Source organism: Choloepus didactylus, chromosome 8 (genome assembly GCF_015220235.1).
Source record: "Choloepus didactylus isolate mChoDid1 chromosome 8, mChoDid1.pri, whole genome shotgun sequence".
NCBI classification, from domain to species: Eukaryota; Metazoa; Chordata; class Mammalia; order Pilosa; family Megalonychidae; genus Choloepus; species Choloepus didactylus.
Genome location: NC_051314.1, coordinates 69,779,819 through 69,786,940, shown reverse-complemented (window position 1 = coordinate 69,786,940; position 7,122 = coordinate 69,779,819). Strand labels below are relative to the sequence as shown.

Genomic DNA, 7,122 nt, shown 5'->3' with positions numbered 1-7,122 from the left:
GTATGTATTGTAAGCAGTATATAGTATAATTTTAACCCAACCTGGTAGCTTGCATCTTTGAGTAGAAATTTCTATTCAAACATTATTTTTTAAATTCAGTTTTATTGAGATATATTCACATATCATACAATCATCCATGGTGTACGACCAACTGTTCACAGTACCATCATAGAGTTGTGCATTCATCACCCCAATCTATTTTTTGAACATTTTCCTTATACCAGAAAAAGTAAAAATAAGAATAAAAAATAAAAGTAAGAAAGAACACCCAAATCATCCCCCATTCCACCCTATTTTTCATTTAGTTTTTGTCCCCATTTTTCTATTCATCCATCCATACACTGGATAAAGGGACTGTGATCCACAAGGCTTTTGCAATTACACTGTCAGCACTTGTTAGCTACATTGTGACCTCTCGAATCCATTTGAAATCTCTCAGCTACTGAAACTTTATTTTGTTTCATTTTGCATCACCCTTTTGGTCAAGAAGATGTTCTCAATCCCATGATGTCAGGTCCAGATTCATCCTCAGGAGTCATATCCTGCATTGCCAGGGAGATTTACACCCCTGAGAGTCAGACCCCACATAGGGGGGAGGGCAGTGAGTTCACCTGCCAAGTGGGCTTAGCTAGAGAGAGAGAGATGGCCACATCTGAGAACAAAGAGGTACTTAGGGGGAGACTCTTAGGCACAATTATAAGCAGGTTTAGCCTTTCCTTTGCAATAATGAACTTCATAAGGGCAAGCCCCAAGATAGAGGGTTTGGCATACCAAACCACCAGTCCTCAATGTCAAACATTATTTTGACTACTTCTTACTGTTGAATGGTCAGTGGGTGAAACTGCAAGCCTTTCACTCAGAAGAGAGAAACCAAGAAGAAGAAGAACCCAAGTCTTGTGTATGGTCCTGGCTCTCTTGACTGCCCTTTGGAGTACGATGTCAAATGGAGCCTCTGCTGCTGTTGTTCCTGAATTTCCCCATGATGTGGCACCTCAGTCTACCCCACTACAACATGATAGAATGTGTAAACTGGATGTACTTCTATGAGTATGAGCCAATTTACAGACAAGACTTTCACTCCAAACTTCGAAAGCATTCAAACTGCTCTCATCAAAACCTATTCCTTGTCATTCTGGTAATTCACACTCCTCAGATGTGAAAGCCAGACAAAAAGTCTTGGGGTGGATATGAGGTTCTTACTTTTTTTATTAAATCAGCAGACTGAAAGGGAAGACAAAATGTTAGCATTGAACTTAGAGGATGAACACTTCCTTCATGGTGATACATCAAGACTTTTTTAGACATGTATAACAACCTGACCTTGAAAACAATTATGGCATTCAGGTGGGTAACTGAATTTTGCCCCAATGCCAAATATATCATGAAGACAGACACTGATGTTTTCATCAATACCGGCAATCTTGTGAAGCATCTGTTGAATTTAAACAATTCAGAGAAGTTTTTCACAGGTTATTCTCTAATCAATAATTATTCATATAGAGGATTTTACAAAAACAAAACAAAGCAAAACAAAACAAACATTTATACCAGGAACAGCCTTTCGAGGTGTTTCCTCTGTGCTGTAGTGGGTTGGGTTACATAATGTCCAGAGATTTTGTCCAAGGATCCATGAAATTATGGGTCATATAAAACCCATCAAGTTTGAAGATGTATATGTTGGAATCTGCTTAAATTTATTAAAAGTGGACATTCATATTCCTGGAAGACACAAACCTTTTGTTTTTATATAGGGATCCTTTTGGATATCTGTCAACTCAGACATGTGACTGCAGCCCATGACTTTTCTTTCAAGGAAATTATCACACTTTGGGAAGTTATGCTAAGAAATACCCAGGTCATTATTCATTTCACATTCTACTGAAAGCCTAGAGAAGGGCAGGATACTTTGTGGAAAGTGTTAAAGTTGATACTGTGAAATCTCAAATGGAAAATTCATGGAAAGGTCATTGTGCTGGCCTATACTGACCTGAAATTCCTGAAGAATCCATAAACTAGAAATGGAAGGCTATACTTATTTGTGATTTATTTTCACAAAAATCAAGTCAGGTTCCTTAAGATGATATTCAGAGGAATTAAACAAATCGGAGGATTTTGCTAATAAAATAAATAGGACAAACTATTTGGACATGTTATTCTATCTATAGACTAGGACTCCTTAAACAAGGTTCACTGAATTACAAACTCAATCCAACAATCAAGCAATATGAAGTTCAGTTTATTGAACAATCTAGGCAGTTAAGGGTTTTGTGTATATCTTATAAGGATTACTGATTTTTAAAAATATTGTTTTGTGTAATAAACATAAGTAGAGATATACTGGGAAAATATTAAAACTTTCATGGTTCAAAGGACACCATCAAGAAAGTAAAAAGACAACTCACAGACAGGAGAAAAATTTTATAAATCACTTATCTGATAAGGGACTTGTATCTAGATGATATAAAGAACACTTACAAGTCAAAAATAAAAATGCAAATAACTCAATAAAAAATGGACAAAGAATCTGAATCGACATGTCTCCAAAGAAGATATACAATAAGCACATGCAAAGATGCTCAATATCATTAATCATTAGGGAAGTGCAAATTGAAACCACAATGAAATATAACTTCACACCCACTAGGATGGCATAAAAAAAGACAGATAAGAAATGGTGGTGAGGATATGGAGAAATTGGAACACTCATACACTGCTGGTGGCAATGTAAAATGGTACAGCTGCTTTGGAAAATAGTTTGTCAGTTCCTCAAATGTACGTTAAACATAGAGTTACCATATGATCCAGCAATTCCATTTCTAGGTATGTATACCCAAGAGAAACAAAAGCATACATCCACTTAAAAACTTGTAAACAAATGTTCATAGCAGCATTATTCAATAGCCACAAAGTAGATATAACTGCAATGTCCATCAACTGATGAATGGATAAATAAAATATATTGATACAATGGAATATTATTCAGCAATAAAAAGAAATGAAGTACTGATATATGATACAACATGGATAAACCTTGAAAACTTCATGTTAAGAGAAAGAAGCCAGTCACAAAGGACCACATATTGTATGATACCATCTATACAAACTGTCCAGAATAGGCAGATTTATAGATACAGAAAATGGATCAGTGGCTGCCTAGAGCTGGGGTGGGTAGGTTGTGACTACTAATGAATATGGAGTTTCTTTTGGGGATGATGAAAATATCTAAAATTGATTGTGGTGATGGTTTCACCACTCTTTGAATATACTAAAAAGGAAGGAAGGAGGGAGAAAGGGAAAAGGGAGCGAGAGAGAAAGAAAGAGAATGAGGGAGTGGGGGAGGAAGGAAACTTTTGGCCATGTGCATTGATTTGTTATCTATTTTGGTTAGTAGTTACGTGTATTTTCTGGTTGCATTTGTACCTATGTCTCTATCCTGTTTCCTCTTAAGTCACCCTGACTCAATTTTCTCTGATTGTTATCCATGAAGCTGGTTTAACTGCTGCTTTTGCTTCCCTGTACTGTGTTTCAGAGTCTTTATTAGCAAGTCTCTATTGCACAGTATGCCAATGATTATTCTACTATAACTTGTCTAGAAGCTGTTTGGATATCTACTGCCATCTATCCTCGGCTTACATCTGGCTCAGTTGAAATGTAATCAGCACAATTTATATTATGCTCCACATCCTCATTGTTGTATATTTATCATAATTGGATCTTAATAATTCAGTGATCTTGCTTAAAAAGTTAAAATACTTAAAGTCTCAATCACTGAAGACTTTTGGTATGACTATTTCTTCCTGTATTGCTTTAGTTTTAGAGTTCATTAATAAAAAATATCTTCCATACTTTCATCAGTCATCCAGATATGACTTATTGATCTTTATTTCTTATCTTTGTTATCTCTGACATAACATATATCTGCAAACTGCTACAGTAGATGGCTACAACAGTGAATTTCAGGTCTAAAATATTTTCCTTTCTCTTAATTTCCTTAGGGAATGTTGTACTATGTGGTAATTTGAAGCTGTATTTACCCCAGAAAAAAACATGTTATTAAACCTAATCCATCCCTGTGGGGGTGTGAACCCATTGTCAGTACTAAGGACCTTTTGATGAGTTTACTTCAGTTAAGGTTACCCACCGGGCTTGGAGAACAAAGTATTGATCTATAGATGACTCTCAGATCTTGAAATATAATGGACCTTGCTAAACCAGGTTTTGAAATTGTTTGGAATCCATGACCCCTATTTTTCCCAATTTCCCCCTATTTGAATGGGAACATTTATCCTATGCCTGTATGTCCCATCATATATTGGAAGCAGATAACTTGTTACTAGTTTTCACAGGTCCACAGAGGGGAACTGCACCCCAGGACAGACCACACCCATAGCTGATTTTGATGAGATTTTGCGCTTTGCATTATGAATAAAGTGACTTATGGTGTAACTCAATGGGAAAAAATTTTTGGAAACCATGTATCTGACAAAATACTGAATCTTGCATATATAAAGAAATCCTACAATTCAATGACAATAGTACAGACAGCCCAATTATAAAATGGGCAAAAGATAATTCTCTGAAGAGGAAATACAAATGGCCAAGAAACACATGAAAAAATGTTCAGCTTCACTAGCTATTAGAGAGGTGCAAATTAAGACCACAATGAGATACCATCTCACATCAATTAGAATGGCTGCCATTAAACAAACAGGAAACTACAAATGCTGGAGAGGATGTGGAGAAATTGGAACTCTTATTCATTGTTGGTGGGACTGTATAATGGTTCAGCCACTCTGGTAGTCAGTCTGGCAGTTCCTTAGAAAACTAGATAGAGAGTTACCCTTCGATCCAGCAATTGCTCTTCTTGGTATATATCCAGAAGATCTGAAAGCAGTGACACGAAAAGATATCTGCATGCCAATGTTCACAGCAGCATTATTCACAACTGCCAAGAGATGGAAACAATGTAAATGTCCTTCAACAGATGAGTGGATAAATAAAATGTGGTATATACATATGATGGAATACTACGCAGCAGTAAGAAGGAACAATGTCATGAAACATATGACAACATGGATGAACCTTGAAGACATAATGCTGAGTGAAATAAGCCAGGCACAGAAAGATAAATATTATATGCTGCCACTAATGTGAACATTGAAAAATGTAAAATAAATGGTTTATAATGTGGAATGTAGGGGAACCAGTGATAGAGAGCAATTAATGAAGGGGGAATGATAACCCAATAAGAACAGATAAGCTATCGTGGGTAAATTTGAAGTGCTGGGAATGCCCAGGAATGACTATGGTTTGTTAATTTCTGGTGGGTATGGTAGGAACACATTCACAGAAATGTTGCTATATTAGGTTATTTTCTTGGGGTAGAGTAGGAACATGTTGGAAGTAAAGTAGTTATCTTAGATTAGTTGTCTTTTTCTTACTCCCTTGTTATGGTTTGTTTGAAATGATTTTTTATTGTATGTTTAAAAAAATTTTTTTTTGATATAGTTAATTAAAAAAAATTTTTTTTAAATGCAGAGCCCCCTGAGGAGCTGGTGGAGAATGCAGGGGTGTGGGGCTACCCCTCCTCGATGGTTGCTGATGTGCTCACAGACATAGGAGACTGGTGGTTTGATGGGTTGAGCCCTCTACCACAGAACTTGCCCTTGAGAAGACTGTTGCTGCAAAGGAGAGGCTAGGCCTGCCTATAATTGTGCCTAAGTGTCTCCTCCTGAATGCCTCTTTGTTGCTCAGATGTGGCCCTCTCTCTCTAGCTAAGCCAACTTGGTAGGTGAAATCACTGCCCTCTCCCCTACATGGGATCTGACACCCAGGGGTGGAAATCTCCCTGGCAACATGGAATATGAATCCTGGGGAGGAATCTAGACCCAGCATCTTGGGATGAAAAACATCTTCTTGACCAAAAGGGGGATGTGAAAGGAAATGAAATAAGCTTCAGTGGCAGAGAGATTCCAAAAGGAGCCAAAAGGTCACTCTGGCAGGCACTCTTATGCACAATACAGTTAATCCTTTTTAGGTTCTAATGAATAGGAATAGCTATCAGTAAATACCTGAAACTATCAAACTACAACCCAGAACCCTTGAATCTTGAACACGAATGTATAAAAATGTAGCTTATGAGGGGTGACAATGTGACTGGAAAAGCCATGTGGACCACAGTCTTCTTTGTCCAGTGTATGGATGGATGAGTAGAGAAATGGGGGAGGGGGGGCACATCTAGTGTTCTTTTTTACTTTAATTGTTCTTTTTCACTTTAATTTTTATTCTTATTATTTTTGTGTGTGTGGTAATGAAAATGTTCAAAAATTAATTTTGGTGATGAACACACAACTATATAATGGTACTGTGAACAACCAAATGTATGCTTGTATGACTGCATGGTGTGTGAATGTATCTCAATAAAATTGAATTAAAACAATGACTTATGGCTTTTAGGATGTTGTGATAGAGAAAGAATATGTCTTTTGGGGGTCCAGAGAGAGGACATATAATCCATCCAAAGTATACAATCAATGGCATTCATCACCACAATTAATTTTAGGACATTTTCATTACTCCCCCCAAAAAATAATTAAAATAAAAAAATAAAAATAAAAAGGAACACCCAAAATATCCTATACCCCTTATACCCACCCCCACCCACTATTATTTATATATTTTTTGTCTTAATTTTATTACTCATCTGCCCATACACTGGATCCAGGGAGTATCAGTCAAAAGGTTTTCACAATCACGTGGTCACAGAATAAAAACAATGTAGTTATACAATCATCATTGCGAATCAAGGCTACTGCATTACTGTTCAACAGATTCAGGTATTTCCTTCTAGCTATCCTAATACACTAGAAACTAAAAAGGGATATCTATGTGATTCATAAAAATAACCTCCAGAATGGCCTCTCAACTCTATTTTAAATCTCCCAGCTACTGAAATTTTATTTTGTTACATTTCTTTTCCCCCTTTTGATCAAGAAGACATTTTCAATCCCATGATGGGCCAGGCTCAACCCTGGGAGTCATGTCCCACATTGCCAAGGAGACCTACACCCCTGGGAGTCATGCTCCATGTCAGGGGGAGGGCAGTGAGTTAACTTGCAGAGT

The 7,122-nt window shown here is 36.9% G+C and overlaps 1 pseudogene; it reads left to right on the top strand.

Annotated features, from left to right (window-relative positions):
* The first annotated feature begins 943 nt into the window (after positions 1 to 943).
* On the top strand, positions 944 to 1,882 carry LOC119542670 (annotated as a pseudogene).
* The last annotated feature ends 5,240 nt before the right edge of the window (positions 1,883 to 7,122 follow it).